The sequence below is a fragment of the Dioscorea cayenensis genome, chromosome 18 (assembly GCF_009730915.1).
Source record: "Dioscorea cayenensis subsp. rotundata cultivar TDr96_F1 chromosome 18, TDr96_F1_v2_PseudoChromosome.rev07_lg8_w22 25.fasta, whole genome shotgun sequence".
Taxonomy (NCBI): domain Eukaryota; kingdom Viridiplantae; phylum Streptophyta; class Magnoliopsida; order Dioscoreales; family Dioscoreaceae; genus Dioscorea; species Dioscorea cayenensis.
The window spans coordinates 5,437,177-5,455,955 of NC_052488.1; the positions used below are offsets into that span (position 1 = coordinate 5,437,177).

The 18,779-nt window shown below is 42.4% G+C and overlaps 1 long non-coding RNA gene and 2 other non-coding genes across 3 annotated transcripts; 1 reads left to right on the forward strand and 2 right to left on the reverse strand.

The window, feature by feature from the left end:
- Positions 1-283: 283 nt before the first annotated feature.
- LOC120281901 lies at positions 284-1,952 on the forward strand. The gene is made up of 3 exons (XR_005542831.1): positions 284-351; positions 736-809; positions 1,816-1,952. It is a non-coding gene; the product is annotated as an uncharacterized LOC120281901 (long non-coding RNA).
- A 3,060-nt stretch (positions 1,953-5,012) lies between these two features.
- LOC120283129 lies at positions 5,013-5,120 on the reverse strand. Its single transcript, XR_005543130.1, has one exon. It is a non-coding gene; the product is annotated as a small nucleolar RNA R71 (small nucleolar RNA).
- An 11,186-nt stretch (positions 5,121-16,306) lies between these two features.
- On the reverse strand, positions 16,307-16,413 carry LOC120283101. Its single transcript, XR_005543102.1, has one exon. It is a non-coding gene; the product is annotated as a small nucleolar RNA R71 (small nucleolar RNA).
- Between the last annotated feature and the right edge of the window lie 2,366 nt (positions 16,414-18,779).

Sequence of the window (18,779 nt, forward strand, 5' to 3'; positions counted from 1 at the left end):
GGGTAAAAACAAGGGCTGAGCCTTGCGGGCACTTTGGTGCCCGCAAGGGGATGTTTTGGGAAGCTTCATGGCCTTGCTTGTGCCATGAAGCCACCCAGAGAGGCTCACGGCCTCCCTTGCAGGCGTAAGGTAGCCCATGAACAACCCTTGGGCTGGGGCCTATTTAAGGCCTTCTTGGACCTTCTAGGGTCTTCTTGAGCCCCTTTTTCCTCTCTTTCTTCCTCCTCCTCTTGAGCCTTCATTTCTCCTCTCTAAACTCTTAATCTTTGGCCTCCAAGCAAGGAAAGAAGTGGAGATCTTTATCCTCACCTCTTGGAGAAGAACTTATTCAGGGTTTGGTGAATCTTGGAGGTGAGTTCCTTCTTCTTCTTCTTCTTCTCATTCTTGATCTTTTACCAATTCCTTTGGATTTATGGTGGAAAATCTTGGGTTTTGTTTGGATTTAAAGTTTAGAAGAAGTTTAAAGTTGTAAACCCTTGATTTGCTGAAGGATTGAGAGAGTTCTTTCATCTTCTAGGTTATAGTTACTGTAGCACAAAACCAAGTTGGATTTCTTTTGCTTTTCTTGTTAGTTTTGAGGGTTGTGAGAGTTTCATTCTTGTAGGACCTTCAATATGAGTTGTTTAGCAAACCCTAGAAGTAATCTTTTCCCATTTTCATCATTTTTCCTTCATTCTACTTGGTTAAGTTATTGTTGATGGTTGTTACTGGTGTTGGTTGTTTAATTGATTCTAGCAGGTGAAACTTCAAACAAGGGAAATGAGCCGGAGGAGTACTAACACTAGAGGGGTTTTTAGCTTGCCAAGTTTGTGAGTGGGACTTACTAAATTATGGGCTATAAATCATGCATGCTTTCTAAACTTATGGTTTAAACATTGAAATGGTTCTATAATATTTAAAAGCTATGTTGACTTATGGTTTAACCTATTTCATGAATGTTTGCAAAATATATATTACTTGTGATTGGAAATCTTATGGTTTGAGATATATGTTCCGAATTGTGTATTTTCAATAAACTTGATGTTCTTGTTATGGTAATCAAAAGAAATGCGTAAACTAAGTTGAACTTCATTCTGATGATGTTATACTTGATGTTTACTTTCAAAGGTTGCACTTATATGATGTTTTCTTGATGAGAAAGACTTCATTAAAGATGTATGAACAATTGGATCATTCTTTGATTGAAAGATGCATATATGAATAATCATGACATCATGCTGAAAATTTTATAATCATGTTGAGTTATACTCTGGGCCTACGGGCTAGATTTCTATTTATTGGTTTTGATGGTGACATGGAGCCAAGCTCCGGTACTTATGGTAGTAAGGGATAGAGTTTCCATGGGCTAACCTAGTTGGGGTGGCATGGAGTACTCGTATAAGGTATCACCCTTTTAGGGGGCGCATAGAGAGCCCAAAGGTGTGTAGGATTGGATATCCAGAGTTACCCAACCGAGGCGACGGTTAGCAATGGGGGGATTTTGAGGCTATTTGGGATACTATCGATTATTGTGATTTGTTGACTTATTTATTCCTAAGCAGTTTGACTTGTGAAGCTATTGCAAAGAACATGTGAATATTGGATTCCAGAATTGTATTGACTTCTTGATGATTTCAAAGGTTTTTTATTTTGCATTTCATTGAAAAAACATAATTTTCTTATGTTATATTTGTTATTTAAGAATCTTCAATATTGGTGAGAATTGAAACATGTTTATGGTATTTAATTCTTATTTCTTCATGAATGAGTTATAATTCCATATTTAACCCTCCATTGAGTAACCTAGTTACTCACCCCCCTCTTTCTTCCTCCCAGGTGATAGCACAGCATAAGGATGAAAGCATGAAAGCATGAAGTGCTTGGCAAGAGTTGTGTTTGTATTTCCATTTTGAGTTGTATATGTTACTTTATTTCCTTGGCATGTATCATCAGGGATCCACTATATGTTGTTGAACCCTATTATTTCGTTTCCTTTTTAGATGCACTTTCCTTTTTGGAATACTTTTATATGCCAGTTTGGTCCATGTTATGTATGAGAGGTATACTCTATGTTTTGTTGTTGTTGTTGTTGTTATCATTAGCATATGGTAGTTAGTTATATTTCTTACCTTGGTGTTAATTTAATGATCATGTGTAGGAAGATTGATGTGTGCATCTATTACTTAGTTATTCCTTGTGATTATAGATGTATTGTACAAGGAACAGATTAGCCTAATGACCATCCCTGGTTGAGGTAGTATATCACATGTGGGACCCACGGGACGGGCGTGACAATGCCGTAATCCTCTTTTAAATGTCTTTTCAGGATGGCTTTATAGCCTCGCTCAAGGGCGTGAGGATGCCCGTGAGAGCCTTGAGATTTCTACCGAAATTTGTGCAAAGTGCCACAGTAACTACTACAATACCTACAAATTCTTTAGCTAGCTTTGCAGGCATCTTCACGGCGTCAGGTTGTCCTTCATTAAAACTAGAGACTTTGCAGTTTTCCAATTCTTCATGCTACAATACTTACTACTGATAAGTGCTTATGTGTTAAGAATGAAAAGTATTCTTTCCATACGATGAGCATTACTTTTATCAGGTTTAAGCGCTAGTACATATGTATTTGTGTTCTTTTGCGCATGTAGGGTTGTGAAGCTAAGTATTAAGAAAAGAAGCAAAAAGTAGATCCTGAACGTACTATTTGGTTGAATCTTGGAAAAAACAAATGCGAAGACACAAGTGGGGCTCTAAGGTACGTGAATATGTGCCAACCTAAATGTATTCAAGCTAGTACAATGAGTTAGAGGGGCACGAAGGCAGTCACATTTGCGTATCCCGACTTGTGCATTGAGAGCAAGATCTTCACCAATGAGGCCTTTGATTGTAGAAGCGACGCGATCTACGGCATAAACTTGTACCCATTTATGTTACCTCGATGAAAAGTGTGGTATTGGGAGTATTTTTTTGGCTGGTACTGTAGCAAATCGATGTAGCAGGTTACTGTTCATAGCCGGCCGAAAATTAGATTTCCAGAGAATCCACACACCTGTGTGGAAATTCCACTGGGGCGTGTGGAACATCCACAGGCCCGTGTGGATGCCCGATTCCAGCCCTTTAAAAGCCGCAATTCAGCCCCGATTTCAGGATTTTCTTTTCCCTCTTTTCTCCAACTTTTGAGAGGCTTGCGGCTAGGGTTTAGAGGGGTTTTAGAAAGGCATTTGGAGAGGTTCTACGGATTCAACACCGCGCTCCACTTTGAAGAAGGTTATTCGGGGAGCTTTCGTCGGCATTGATCCGACCAGGTGTGCCCTAGGCCGGACAAGGCAACCTTTGGAGAAGACGAGGCTACTCCACAAGACCATCGACATGAATACCGAGGGGGTTTCTCTATGGATTACTTGTTTTTACATTCGATTTCATTGTTAATTGTAACTAGCTCCATGGAGAGCTAAACCTCTAGTGGGTACTTGGATTTGTGAACCCTACGATGTATTTGTTTCATTAATCTTTTATTTTGTTTTCCTTAATTGATATCTTTAATTGAGTTTCAATCTTGAATGCTTGTTGCATGATTTCTCCCTTAGAGTGACACTGGGGTTGAGAGTCAACATTGGTAACCTTTGTGAGTGAGTGACACACCATGAGGGTTAGACATTGCAAGATTGGAGATGGTCGAGAGAGTGAGTCGAGAGCTAGCGGAGCGTCCCCTTTCCCTTCCGATGTGATTTATCCTACCTCCACATTCTAAGAGTTCTTTGTAGTCGTAGTAGAGTGAATGGGTTAAGGGATGACCTCCGCAAGGGCTTAGTTACACAGGCAATGGAGTGAGGCGTTGAAGTGACTTTAGCACCTAGGAAATAATTGCGACTAGGGGTTTTTCGCCTAGACTAAGGGTTAGATCTATATATTGGAATACAATTTATCACTTGGAATCCCTAGAGTGGCTTGCAACTCTACACAGTGTGAGTTGATGAGATTGTTCGATTTCTCCACCGGGACATAATGTAGAGTTAGTCACGGTTGACCTTAGGTTTAGGACCGTGTGTTTAAGGATTTCCAGGACTCATTAAGCGTCAATTAGGAGATATAATAGTTGATTTTACACTTGAAGCAATTGTCCTAGGTGGAACAATATCCGAGTACCCTACTTCTATCGATTGCCTTACCACTCATCTATTTGTGCTTCTCTTTTTCTTGTTTTTTTTATTCTTGCTTTCATTACATTTTATCGACAAAATCATTATTCCATCTTTGCTTAGTTAGATAACAATCTTGGTATTTTTATTCCCTCCTCCTTGTGGATACGATACCCACTCATCTGGGATTTATTACTTCGACAAACCCGTGCACTGGGCGTTGTCAAGTTTTTGGCGCCGTTGCCGGGGAATAGGCGTTTAGAGATACTTTACACTTTGCTATTTTAGCTAGTCACCATTCATTCCATTTCACATTTTTCTTATTCTATCATCATTCTGATTTTTCTTTTCTTTTTGGTTGCAGTTCGAGGTTATGACCCGAGGGAACCTTTCACAAATTGTTGAAGGAGATCCTGAGCTTGAGCGTACACTTAGAAGAAGGGGAAAAGAACCTGTACAAGAATCGTCAATCCGAGCTGAAGTAAAAGGTCAAGGGTCGGATAATATGGCATAACAGAATGAGCAATAGAGAACACTTTCTGACTACGCTAGACCGTCAGTAATGGGACACAATCTAGCATTGTGCGACCCCCGATTACAACTCCGAATTTTGAGCTGAAGCCGGCATTCATCTAGATGATACAACAGTCCAAGCAGTTTAATGGTTTGGCTGATGAGGATCCAAACAACCATATTGAAAACTTCTTGGAAGTTTGTGACATGCTGAAGATCAACGGTGTTACGGATAATGCTATACGATTGAGGGCTTTCCCATTCTCTCTAAAAGGAAGAGTAAAGCAGTGGCTACACTCTTTACCACGAGCATCCATCATGACATCGAATGGGATGGTCGAAGCTTTTCTTATAAGGTACTTTCCTCTAGGGAAATCAGCAAAGCTTCGCAATGAGATATCCTTGTTTGTTCAGATGGAGATTGAGTCCTTGTTTAAGATATGGGAGAGATTCAAGGATCTTTTTGCGAAAGTGCCCACAGCATGGATTCTCCGAATGGATGATCATTCAGACCATTTACAACGAGTTGAATATAAGCACAAGACAACTTCTGGATGTTGTTGTAGGAGGTACAATAGGGAATAAGACCCCTGAAGAAGCCCGATAGTTGGTAGAGGAAATGGCCATGAATAGCTACCAATGGAATGCAAGGAAAAAGAAGAAAGTTGCCAGACTCCATGAAATTGATGCGGTGACATCCTTAGCAGTCCAAGTAGAGGCGTTCAGTAAGAAATTGGATACATTGACTTTACCAAGGGTGGCCGCTATCACAAGTTGTGATGGTTGTGGTTTTTCACATATGCTATCTGATTGTCCTATTTCAATTGCTACTTCATCCCCGGCTGAACAAGTAGACTTTGTGGGCAATTCGGGAATGATACAAGGTAATCCGTATAGCAACACTTACAGCCAAGGGTGGAGAAGCCACCCTAATTCCTCATGGAGTAACCAAGGGCAGCAAAAGGCCATAGCACCACCGGGTTTTCAACAACAACAAGCCCTAAACATGGAGAATAGAGTTTCAGGCTTGGAGACCCGGATGACCGATATGGAGAAAGCCTTGACCCGATTTGTACAATCATCGGATACACGGTTTTCAATCGGTCGAGGCTACACTTCGCAACCACACCGCTTCATTGCACAATCTAGAAAATCAAGTAAGGCAAATTGCGAAGTCTATATTGGAGAGACCACAAGGAAACCTACTGAGTAATAACGAGACTAATCCAAGAGAACTTGTGAAGGCGATCACTTTGAGAAGTGGTCGTGAGGTTGAAGGTAGACTTCCAAATGAGAAGAGCAATGTTGAAGCACCAGAGGTCGTGGAGATTGAGGAGAAAACTAGCAAAGAAAAGGAGGTGGCACCCCCACCCTACAAGCCAAGAATCCCTTATCCTTCCAGATTGAAGAACGGCAGAAATGATGAGCAATACAAGAAGTTCTTGGGTCCATTCAAGCAATTGCACATCAACATTCATTTTATGGAGGCGTTGTCTCAGATGCCTCGGTATGCTAAGTTCTTGAAAGATCTTTTGACCAAGCTTTGTGATTCCGTGCAACATTGGAAATTTGGGTGAAAAGATGGCATTAGTCGATTCGGGGGCTAGTATCAACGTCATGCCATACTCGTTCTTTTGGAAGCTAGGCTTGGGAGAGCCTAGGCCCACTCGGATGACATTATAATTGGCAGACCGAGCGGTGAAACATACTTCCTGTAGACTTCATAGTGTTGGATGTCGATGAGGATGTAGATGTTCCTTTGATACTTGGGAGGCCATTCTTGCATACTTTTAAGGCATTGATCGACATGGACGGCGGGGAGTTAACACTGAGGGTTGGAGACGACAAGCTTACATACCGACTCGCTGAAGCGATGCGACATTCTCTTAACTTTAATGATACTCTGTGTTTTCTTGGCACTACTGATACGATAATTGATGAATATGTGCAGGAAATGTTGAATCCGGACCCGGGGTTGCTAGACCAAGATGTGGATAATGAAGAAGTAATAAAGCTTGGTCTAGAGGTGAAAGTACCATTAACTCCAGGAATCATGAAGAAGATGCTCCGGAAGATGAAGCGGGTAAGGAGATGCCACAAGAAACGCCCTAAGGCTGTTCGGAATGCGCAATAACAGAACAAGGTTGACGAACAGTTGTTAAGTGGTACCAAGCTCAACAACTCTCCCTCTACCTTCAAAAGTCTATGTTCATCGAGCTTCCAAGTCATGGGTAAGAGTGAAACCTTCATTTATGAGCCCCCGTGAGGTAAGATAATGTACGTCAAGCTAAGTGACGTTAAACAAGCGCTTCTTGGGAGGCAGCCCAAGTTTTTATTGTTTTCCTAGTTTTTAGTTTAGTGTTTGCATGAATAAGGCTTTAAGTGTTGGTGTCTTGATTCTTAAATGCTTTTGCTGTGATTTTCTCGTGGACATTGTGGCATTATCACGTGACTAATCGTGTGTGGCGAAGAATCTTTGTCGTTTGAGCGTGTTTTTCATGTTTTCTCTGGTTAAAATTGTATTGTTAGGCAAGCTCTGAGTGTATATTTGTGTTTAGAAATTTTCTGTAGAGCCTGCAAAGTTTTCTAAGTGTCCAGAGAAAACACATGCCCGTGTGGAATTTTTGCATGGGCGTGCATTTTCATTCAGAGCTCATCCAAAGACGGCATAGGGGTGTGGACTCGCCACTTTGAACGACCTTTTGAATTTCACACGCTCGTGCGTAATTTTTGCATAGACATGTGTTATTCTACAGAGACTTAGAATTTTTCTCGAGAAGACACAGGGACGTGGACTCGCCCCTGTGGATGATCCTGTGATAAACACACGGCCGTGGGTAATTTCCACACGCCCGTGTGGATCTCTACATATGAGCTCCTTTCCATCCCGAGAATACATAGGGGCGTGGGAGTGCCCCTATGAGCTGGTGCTGTGAAGATCCACGCTCGTGTGGAAATTCCGCACGGGCGTGTGAAACAATTAGAAAATTTTCTCAGTTGGACATAAAAGCTACATGGGCGTGCGTTTGCCCCTGTGGGTCGGGCGTATGGGCGTGGGAATTTTTTGCACGCCCGTGTGGAGTGTTATCCCGAGAGCGCATAGGGGCGTGTGTCTACCCCTGTGGATGCTCTCCTGTGGAGCCACATGAACGTGGGTGATTTCCACACACCTATGTGGATGTACAGAACATCAAGAGGCGCGAGATTCCTTTAAAGTCTCGTCGTGTTTCTTCATTCTCACACTCCTAATCAATCAGAGAGTGCACTCTTACTTTCTCCCGACCTCGCACCATTATTTTAGAAGGATTTTTACTTGTTTTTGCGGCCGTTTCCAAGCTCTACATCTTCAACTTGTTGGTAAACCCCTTTCCTTCTTTTCTTTGTCAATTCTTGATCTTAATCGATGAAACTAGTGAATGTTGCTTCGTTTCTACAATTAGAAGAGGTATGCATGCTTTGGAAGAAATTAGAAGAGATTTAATGATGTATTTGTGAGTTTTTAGTGTGCACCCGTGCGGTTTTCACTTCCCGTGGATCCACTCGGGCGTGTGGAATTTCCACACGACCTTGTGGATTTCTGCAACATTAACCTGTGAGTACTCTTAATCAGATTCCTTTTCAAATCTTGCAGGCTTGGCTCCCTGGTCGAAGAAGCAAGCTGACAAGCATCCATGTGAGCAGTCCCCTGATCCCGATCATATAGAGTTTGCTATTCCCGAGCATCAGGCCCGGTTTGAGCGGCTGTCTAAGCTCAGGTTTGATCAAATACTATTCCCTGACACAAGCACGCTCAGGAAAGTTCAATTAGCAGAAGACATGGCAGATGAGGTCGAAGAGATGTTGTCTGTGGGTAGCTGGAGGCATCTATTGTTGATCCGAGAGCCATCAATTCGTCAGCTCACTTTGGAGGTGCTTTCAGCCTTTGAGTTTGACCGATCTTACTCGAGATTCAAAAGTGTCGATGTTATACAGTTCAGAGCACTCAGACATCATTATAGTATGAGTGTTACACAGTTCTCCGTCCGTCTAGTCTTGTATGATGAGGTTTACACAGATATTGAGGAGTATGATTTATTACCCATAGATTATCCTAGCAGTCTGACACCCAGAGAGCATATAGGACACTTTGTGGCAGGGGTAGTATGAGCCAGGAGTGTCCAAGGCTACTTGCCTTTCTCGGCCAGCATACAGATATATCCACGCCGTTCTTAACCGATCAGTGAATGGGCGTGGTGATAGCATAGGAGTACTGAGCAAACATGAGCTACTATACATGTATTCCATGGTGCAGAGAGAGCCGATTCATCTAGGACACATTCTAGCTGAGTACATATGCCACCAGTACGAGTACGCTAGAGCAGGAGTCATTTTCTCAGGCCCATATATCACGAGACTTGTAATGGGTATGGGTCTCCTGGATGCGATTTGAGGGGCCGAGAAGGCGAGTTTACCTGATTCCCTGGGTATAAAGATGATGATGTTGTTGGGGATGGTTCGCAAGGTTCAGCCGGGAGTGTATGCTTTGATTACACCCGCCCTAGAGATAGACAAGGATGAGGGTGATGATTCTGAGGTTCTCTGCCTGCCTCCAAGCCTCGGCCGACACCGATGAAGACCGAGGCACTTCCTGCGGTAGAGGAGCCACCCCCAGTGTGCATGTTTTCATCTTCTCGAGCCTATGATCGTTTTGAGAGGCTCGAGAGTGCTGTGGGGGTGCTACGGACTGAGACCACCGAGGTTCGGGTGACACAGGCTATGCAATCACCGAGTTTATGGCACATTTTGACACTCTATAGCAGATTCTCGAGCGAGACATTGCCTCATCATTTGTTATAACGCCGAGGACACCTATGGTCCCACCAGCCTTACCATCACCAGATCCACCGGCACCATTCGACTATGTACCACTAGCATCAGTAGCAGAGCAGACAGCAGATGACACTGATGCTTGATGTGTCTTTCTTTCTTTCTTTCTTGTTATTTCATTTTGTATTTTTCTTAGACTTACACTACTCAGAAAGGATTTTCATTCTGAGTATGTCTTTTATTTTCGTTTTGTTGTCTTGAGTTGTATTCATTGTCTTATCTTTTATATACTCGAGCTATTTTTGTTTTTATTGAGCTTCACTGAACTCCTTGTGTATCCGTGCAGATGGACTTGTCAGTATGGGAATTGAGAACTAGTCATGGACACGACCAATGTGGGCCGTGTATGCTTCACAACCCGTTGGAACTTTACTCCAAAGGATTTAGCTCCATCAAGCGCAACATTAGGAAACAGGGGAGTATTGTTTCAATAGCCCACTCCCACATATTTACTTGATTGCTATACTTTCTATTATGCTTGCATGTGTACATTGAGGGCAATGTATATCTTAAGTGCGCGGGGCGGGGGAAGGGGGGTGGAGTTCACTTTGCACATGTCTTTTACATAAATTTTGATTGACATACGTGCTCACATAGCCAATGGCAGTTCACCTTAGTTGCAATGAGTGTATTCTTGAGTTTAGGAGAAGTTTTAACATTGAACGTTTTCCTGCTCTAGTTCTTACTTGAATTTCTAGGAATTTTTGTCCGATTGACACTTGTTGCACCACTCTCTCATGAAACTCTTTTGGAAACTCAAGTTTGATGTTTAAGGGACTAATTAGTTTTATTTCTTGTGTTATTTTGCTAACAAAATAATAAAAAAGGAAAAAAGAAAAGAAAGAAAAATAGATATATTGTTTAGTTGTGCATTTTGGGTGGAAAGAGCTGCCACCTATGAAGTATGAAGCTACTCTCATAAGTCGGATACTAGTTATGCCCTGATGAGAGAAAGAGCTATCTCATGGGATGAGTGAAAGCTACCACCCCGGTAGAAAGATCCACCACCTCGAAAGTGTGAAAGCCACCTTAGCGGCCTCTTCGGAAAGGGCTACCTTAGAGGATTTGTGAAGCTACTACCATCCTTTTGTTTTGCTATGTTTTGTAGTTAAATAAGTCCCTTATACTTGGAATGTTAAGGAGTATACTTTGGGTTTACTTGAGTGAGTTCACACACACTTACACGATCTCGGGTTTGTTGTCCTTTTTGATTCGAGTTTTTAGCTAGAGTATTGATTTTTCGTATTTATTGTTGAAATTTCCCTTACTTGTAGAATACCTTCCTTGCATGCTTTGGTGAACCTAAGGCCAAGCACTTTCAATTTTTTCCTTCTTCTATGCTTCGATGTTTTATTTTTGCTTGAGGACAAGCAAAAGCTTAAGTGTGGAGGAGTTTGATAAATGCTTGTGTGTTAAGAATGCGAAATATTCTTTCCTTATGATGAGCATTACTTTTATCAGGTTTAAGCACTAGTACATGTGTATTTGTGTTTTTTTGCGCATGTAGGGTTGTGAAGCTAAGTATTAAGAAAAGAAGCCTAAAGTAGATCGTGAACGTACTATTTGGTAGAATCTTGGAAACAACAAACGCAAAGACACAAATGGAGCTCTAAGATACGTGAATGTGTGTGAACCTCCATGTATTCAAGCTAGTACAATGAGTTAAAGGGGCATGAAGGCAGTCACATTTGAGTATCCTGACTTGTGCATTGATAGCAAGATCTTCACCAATGAGGCCTTTGATTGTAGAAGCAACGCGATCTACGGCATAAATGTGTGCCGGTTTATGTTACCCCGAAGAAAAGTGTGGTATTGGGAGTATTTTTAGACGGTACTATAGTAGGTCATTGTAGCAATCAATGTAGCAGGTTACTGTTTACAGCCGGCCGAAAATCAAATTTCCACACGCCCGTGCGGAAATTCCACTGGGGCGTGTGGAACATTCACAGGCCCGTGTGGATGCCCGATTCCAACCCTTTAAAAGCCGCGATTTAGCCTCGATTTCAGGATCTTCTTTTCCCTATTTTCTCCAACTTTTGAGAGGCTTGTGGCTAGGGTTTAGAGGGGTTTTGGCAAAGCCTTTGGAGAGGTTCTATGGCTTCAACACCGCGCTCCACTTGGAAAAAGATTATTCAGGAAGCTTTCGCCTGCATCAATCCGGCGAGGTGTGCCCTAGGCCGGACAAGGCAACCTTTGGAGAAAACGAGGCTACTCCACAAGACCATCGACACAAATACCGAGAGGGTTTCTCTATGGATTACTTGTTTTTACATTCAATTTCATTGTTGATTGTAACTAGCTACATGGAGAGCTAACCCCTAGTGGGTACTTGGATTTGTGAAAGGATGTATTTATTTCATTAATCTTCTATTATGTTTTCCTTAAGTTATGTCTTTAATTGAGTTTCAATCTTGAATGCTTGATGCATGATTTCTCCCTTAGAGTAGCACTAGGGTTGAGAGTCAACATTGGTAACCTTTGTGAGTGAGTGACACACCATGAGGGTTAGACATTGCAAGATTGGAGAGGGTCGAAAGAGTTAGTCGAGAGGTAGCAGAGCGTCCCCTTTCCCATCCGATGTGATTTATTCTACCTCCACATTCCAAGAGTTCTTTGTAGTCGTAGTAGAGTGAATGGGCTAAGGGATGACCTCCGCTGGGGCTTAGTTGCACAGGCAACGGAGTGAAATGTTGAAGTGACTTTAGCACCTAGGGAATAATTGCGACTAGGGGTCTTTCACCTGGACCAAAGGGTTAGATCTATACATTGGAATACGATTTATCACTTGGAATCCCTAGAGTGTCTTGCAACTCTACACAGTGTGAGTTGTTGAGATTGATCAATTTCTCCACCGGGACATAATGTAGAGTTAGTCACGATTGACCTTAGGTTTGTGACCGTGTGTTTAAGGATTTCCATGACTCATTAAGTGTCAATTAGGAGATATAATAGTTGATTTTTCACTTGAAGCAATTGTCCTAGGTGGAACAATATCCGAGTACCCCACTTCTATCGATTGCCTTACCACTTATCTATTTTTATTCACTACTCCCTGTAGATACAATACCCACTCACTTGGGATTTATTACTTCGACAAACCCGTGCACTTGCGGGTCACATGCAAGGGGCGTTGTCAACTACATTGTTGCTGTAGTACCCCGAAGCTCTAAAATGTTGTTTTCATTACCAATTTTATCCTGAATTGCATTGTCGAGCTCACCTAGGCTTCTTTGAAACCAATTAAACCAATTAAACCATAGAAGGGCATCAATTCATGAATGAAACCAATTAAACCATAGAAGGGCATCAATTCATTAATATTTCCATGAATAGTATCTATAGTAAACTACTACTAGTAAAACTACAAATTCTTCAGCTTGCTTTACGGGCATCTTCATGGCTATTAGGTTGCCCATCAACAAAACTCGAGATTTTGTCATTTCTCCAATTCTTCATGCTATAGTATTTGCTACAGTATTGCTACAATGCTGGCTCTAAAAATTCGCTGCTAATTTCTTCCTGAATTAAGTTTTTGAGCTCACCGAAGCTTATTTGATGCCTGTAACACAAATGAAACAAATTAAACTTAAAAAGGCATCGATTCATCAATATTTCCATTAATAGTAGTATCTTGCTCGCTAAGTTTTTAAGGGGTATTGTAGCTAGGGTTTATAGACTTGGCCTTCACGACCAAGAACGGGTTCCATCATTGTTCTCCATCTACTCCATCATCTAGAAGTCCATCAAGGAAGTCGCCTGAGCATCATTAGAGGAGGCATATTTGGTTTTAAGTGGAGTGGCTTGTTGCCGGTTTTGTATTTACTTGTATGTTTTGACTTTTGTATTATAATTTAAGATTGGTTTTAAGTTTCAACCTTATGTTCTTTGACAAATGTCTTTTACATATGTACCGCAAGTTCACGGGTTGGTCGAAGTAATAATACCCTAGTGAGTGGGTAGTCATATCCACAGGGAGTAGTGATTAGAAACACAATTATTGCTATTTAACTAAAGTGAAGATGGATCGATAATAGTATGAACAATATCAATATGAAAAGAAATATAAAGAACAAGAAAAAGAGATGGTATAGAAAATGAGAGGAAAGGCAATCGGTAGAAAGTGGGGCACCCAGACATTGCTCCCCCTAGGACTATTTCTTCGAGTGTAAAACCAATTGTTATGTCTCCTAACTATTGCTGAATGAGTCATGGAAATCCTAAAATACACGGTCCCAAACCTATGGTCAACCGTGACTAACGCTACATGATAATTGTTTGTGCGATACGAATGCGAAGCGTTCATTTCTTATGTTGAGCATTACTTTTCTCGGGTTTTTACACTAATATGTGTGTTTTTATGTTACTTTTATGCAGGTAGGGTTGTGAGGCCGAGTATGAAGGAAATAGACCAATGTGGATCATAATGCACCAATTTTGGAGGAAATCTTGCTAAGGTTCAAACGCGAAGACATAGGTCAGGTGTGAGATGCTAGAGTGTGTGCCAACCTCCTCGTATTCGAGTGGGCACATCCATTTGGAGGGGCACAAAGGCAGTCACATTCGAGCATTCCGACTTATGCACATAGAACAAGAGCTCCACCAACATGTACACCATTGAAGAAGCAAGTGATCCATGACGTGAACGTGTGCCCGTTTGCGTTACCCCGATGAAAGTATGGAATTAGAAAGCTATTCAGGTCGAATACTGTAGCAGAGCACTATAGCAACAATGTAGCATATACTGTAGCAGCACTGCTCACAGTCGCCCGAGAAACCAGAGAAACAGAGAATCAACATAGGCGTGTGGAAATTATTCACGCCCGTGTGGTAATTCCGCTCGGGCGCGTGGAGCATCCACGCCCGTGTAGTCGCCTGATTCCAGCCCTATTTAAAGCCGATTTAGCCCCGATTTTGGTATTCTTTTCTCCATCTTTTCCCAAACTTGAGAGAGGGCTTCGACTAGGGTTTCGAGGTGTATTGGCCAAGGTTTTGGAGAGGTTCTACGGCTCCGACATCGTCATTCCTTAGGAAGAATGTTGGTAGGGGAGCTTCCGTCGAGGCGTATCCTATACCGGACGAGGGAATCCTTGGACGACGAGTAGAGGACTTTCCACAAGACCATCGACACAACTATCGAAGGGATTTCTTTATGGATTCATTGCTTTTACATTCTATTTCTTTGATTGTACTTAGCTCCATGGAGAGCTAAACCCCTAGTGGGTACTCGGGTTTTGTGAACCCTAGGATGTATTCGTTTCTTTGAATCTCTTTATTATGCTTTCAATAAATTGATGTTTATTGTGAGTTCCAACCTTGAATGCTTGATTGTATGAACATTTCCCCTAGAGTGACACTAGGGTTGAGAGTTCTTATTGGTAACCTTGTGAGTGAGTGACACACCACGAGCGTTAGACAAAGCTAGGTTGGAGAGGGTTGAGAGGGTGAGTCGAGAGGTATAGGTGCGTCCCCTTTCCCCTCCGGCGTGATAGATTCTACCTCCGTTCCTCGAGTTCTTTGCGGTCATAATAGAATGAATGATCTAAGGGATGAACTTCCGCTGGGGCTTAGTTGTGTGTGCAACGGAGTGAAGCGTTGAGGTGATCTTATATCTAGGGCTCAATTGTGGTTAGGGACCTTCCACCTGGACCAAAGGGTTAGGTCCATAATAAGGAAGAGATTTGTCACTTGGAATCCCCAGAGCTCATTGCAACTCTATGCGAGTGTGAGGTATTGAGATTGTTCAATTTCTCCTCCGGGACATGTATAGATTTAGGCATAGTTGACCTTAGATTTGAGACTATGTAATTAAGGATTTCCACGACTCATCATTGCATTGATTAGGAAGCATAATAGAGGGTTCTTGCACTTGAAACAATTATCCTATGTGGAACATTATCCGGGTACCCCATCTTTATCGATTGTCTTACCCCTTTCTTTACTTTTGCTCTCTTACTTGTTGCTTTTACTGTTGAGAATTGAATCATTGTCACACTCATTATCATTGATCTTTTACATAGCTAAGAATCGAATTAAGTACTTTTATTCCCTACTCCTTGTGGATTCGATACCCGCTCACCCGGGATTATTACTTCGACAAACCCGTGCACTTGCAGGATATACGCAAGCGGACCTTGTCAAGTTTTTGGCGCCGTTGCCGGGGAATAGGCGTTTAGAGATACTTTGCACTTTGTTTTCTTGGCTATTTCACCACACATTCTATTTCACATCTTCTTATTCTATCATCGTTCTGATTTTCTTTTTCTTTCTTTTTGGTGCAATTCCAGGTTATGACCTGAGGGAATCCATCAATATTGATTGAAGGAGACCCTGAGCTTGAACGTACACTTAGAAGAAAAGGGAAAGAACTTGTGCAAGAACAGCATAATTCAGCTGATTTGGAGGGAGAGGAATCTGAAAACATGGCAGAACAGAATGAGCAACAGCGAACACTATCCGACTATGCCAGACCTTCAGTGTTGAGGACACAATCGAGTATTGTGCGTCCCCTGATTACAGCTCAGAACTTCGAGGTAAAGCCGGCATTCATCCATATAGTGCAGCAGTCCGCACAATTCAACGATTTGGCCGATGAGGATCCAAACAGTCACATAGAGAGCTTTCTCGAGGTGTGCGATATGTTAAAGATAAATGGGGTGACGGATGATGCCATCAAATTGAGAGCCTTCCCATTTTCCTTGAAGGGGAGAGCGAAGTAGTGGCTACACTCATTACCTAGAGCATCAATCACTACATGGGAGGAGATGGTAGAAGCTTTTCTAGCCCGTTATTTTCCTCTCGGAAAATCAGCAAAGCTTAGGAATGGGATCTCGTCCTTTGTTCAGTTGGAATTGGAGTCTCTATTCGAGACATGGGAAAGGTTCAAGGAGCTCCTGAGAAAGTGTCCGCAACACGGATTCTCGGAGTGGATGATTGTTCAAACCTTTTACAATGGTTTGAACCCGAGTACAAGGCAACTGTTGGATGCGGCAGCAGGAGGTACCTTAGGTAGCAAAACCCCCGATGAGGCTCGTCAATTAATTGAGGAAATGAGGTTAAATAGCAACCAATGGAATGCTAGGGAGAAGAAATATGTGGCCGGTCTCCATGAAATTGATACGGTAACCTCATTGGCGGCGCAAGTAGAGAGTCTTAGTAAGAAGCTAGATCTCATAGCTTTGAATAGAGTTGCGGCCGTGACCAATTGCACCGGTTGTGGTGGAGGACATGCTCCCTCCGATTGCCCGATCGTTATTGGTGATGTTTCTTCAGTGGAAAACGTTGACTTTGTAGGTAATGGCATGAGACCTCGAGGGAACCCATATAGCAATACTTACAATTCAGGTTGGAAGAATCATCCCAACTTTTCATGGAGTAATCAAGGACCACAAAAGGCCATGGGGACACTGGGTTTACAACAACAACAACAAGCCCTCAAGTGGAAAACAGAATTTTAGGCTTAGAAACCCGAATGACGGATTTAGAGAAGCACTTGGCTAGATTTATTCAATCTGCAAATACACGGTTTGAATCAGTCGAGGCTACACTTCACAACCACACCGCCTCTTTGCACAACCTTGAAAATCAGGTGGGGCAAATTGCGAAGTCTCTCTCCGAAAGGCCACATGGAAGTTTACCAAGCAATATGGAAACCAACCCTAGAGAACATGTGAAGGCGATCACTTTGAGAAGTGGTCGTGAGGTTGAAGGGAGGCTTCCGAGTGAGAATCCGAAAGAACACACACCCGAGGTTGTAGAGGTTGAGGAGGGAGCAAAGAAAGATTAAAAGGTGGCATCCCCACCTTTCAAGCCAAGAATCCCTTATCCCTCTAGATTGAAGAATGACCAAGGGGATGAACAGTATAAGAAGTTCCTGAGTTTATTCAAGCAACTCCACATCAACATTCCTTTTGTAGAGGCATTAGCTCAAATGCCTAAGTATGCAAAGTTCCTGAAAGACTTGTTGACTAACAAGAGGAAGTTGGAGGAGAGTGCTTCAGTGGTGCTAGATGCTTCATGCTCGGCGGTGCTGCAAAAGAACATGCCAAACAAGAAGAAAGACCCGGGAAGCTTCATCATTCTGTGTAACATCGGCAACTTAGGTGAGGAAATGGCACTCGCGGATTCAGGGGCAAGTATCAACGTCATGCCATACACTTTCTTCCAAAAGCTAGGCTTGGGAGAGCGTAGGCCTACTCGGATGACTTTACAATTGGCGGATCGAATGGTACGACATCCGAGAGGTATCATTGAAGACGTGCTTGTCAAGGTGGACAAGTACATTTTTCCGGTTGACTTTGTAGTGCTAGACGTCAATGAGGATGCAGATGTACCCTTGATACTTGGGAGACCGTTTTTACGGACTTCCAAAGCATTGATTGACATGGACGGTGGAGAACTCACACTGAAAGTTGGAGATGACAAGCTCACATACCTCCTTGCTGAAGCCATGCGGTATTCTCTTGATTTTGATGACACTTTATACTTTCTAGACACTACTGATGAGCTTGTTGATGAATACATGCAGGAAATGTTCAATCCGGATCCGTACGACGGTTTGTTCGACCAAGAGAAGGGACATGAAGATGTAATGATGCTTGGGTCGACGGATGAAGTATCATCTACCACGGGGATCTTGAAGAAGGTGCTCTGGTGAATGAAAAGGGCTAGAAGACGCCACCGAAAACGCTCCAAGGCTGTTGGAGACGCACATGAGCCAAAAAAAGTTGGATGAACCATTGATAGGTGGTCTGAAGCCCGATAATACACACTCTATCCTCAAAAGACTTTGCACATCATGTTTCCAAGCCATGGGTAAGAGGGCGACTTTCATTCATGAACCCCCCGTGAGGTAAGACAAGATACGTCAAGCTAAGTAACGTTAAACAAGCGCTTCTTGGGAGGCAACCCAAGTGTTTATTGTTTTTCTTATCCTTTAGTTTAGTTGTTTGCATGAATAAATTGTTAAGTGTTGGTGTCTTAATCTATTAGATGCTTGTGTTGACATTTCCTTGTGAACTTTGAATTTTAATCATGTGATTTCATGTAGAATTGGCGAAGTTTGGTCGTTTGAGCTCTATTTCATATTTTTCACTGGTAAAATTTGCATAATAGGGCTGGCTCTGAGTGTGTAAACATGTTCAGAAATTTTCTGCAGAGCCTGCAGATTTTTCTAAGTCATCCAGAGAAAACACACTGGCGTGTGGAATTTCCACACGCCCGTGGGGGTTGCACTGCGAGCTCATCCAGAGAAGGCACAAGGGCGTGCGTCTACCCCTGTGAATG